The 354-nt window shown below is 54.5% G+C and overlaps 1 long non-coding RNA gene across 1 annotated transcript in view; it reads left to right on the top strand.

Annotated features, from left to right (window-relative positions):
- The window catches only part of LOC108448191, a 47,005-nt gene that overhangs the window by 27,901 nt on the left and 18,750 nt on the right, over positions 1-354 (top strand). The gene's annotated exons all lie outside the window — the stretch shown is intronic.

Genomic DNA, 354 nt, shown 5'->3' with positions numbered 1-354 from the left:
CAGCTCGTTCGCGCCGAGCTTATATTACAGCCCCATTGTGCGAGGCTCCGCACAGGGCAGTCAGAGACAGTCTGTACCCGGGAACAGGCAGTCAGAACAGAGAAAGGCAGCAGAGAGGGCGGGCAGGAAGAAACGCCACTCAGGGAGGGGAAGCATTTTTTTACCCTGGTTCATCCAACAGGCCAGGGGCAGAAAATGGGGTTTGTAGGCTGCCACGGGCCCTGTCATCCTTTGGACCTCGCAGTCCCCTTGTGCAAGTGGAATAAATAACCTGTGGCTGGCTGGTTTTTGGTGGTTCAGCATTTGTAAGTGCTGACCGTTTACCCCTTGGTTAAAGCTAAACCTGCCTTCTCT

Source organism: Corvus brachyrhynchos, unplaced genomic scaffold (genome assembly GCF_000691975.1).
Source record: "Corvus brachyrhynchos isolate BGI_N302 unplaced genomic scaffold, ASM69197v1 scaffold31, whole genome shotgun sequence".
Lineage (NCBI taxonomy): Eukaryota > Metazoa > Chordata > Aves > Passeriformes > Corvidae > Corvus > Corvus brachyrhynchos.
Note: the sequence above shows the minus strand (reverse complement) of the source record. Positions and strands in the feature narration are given on the sequence as shown.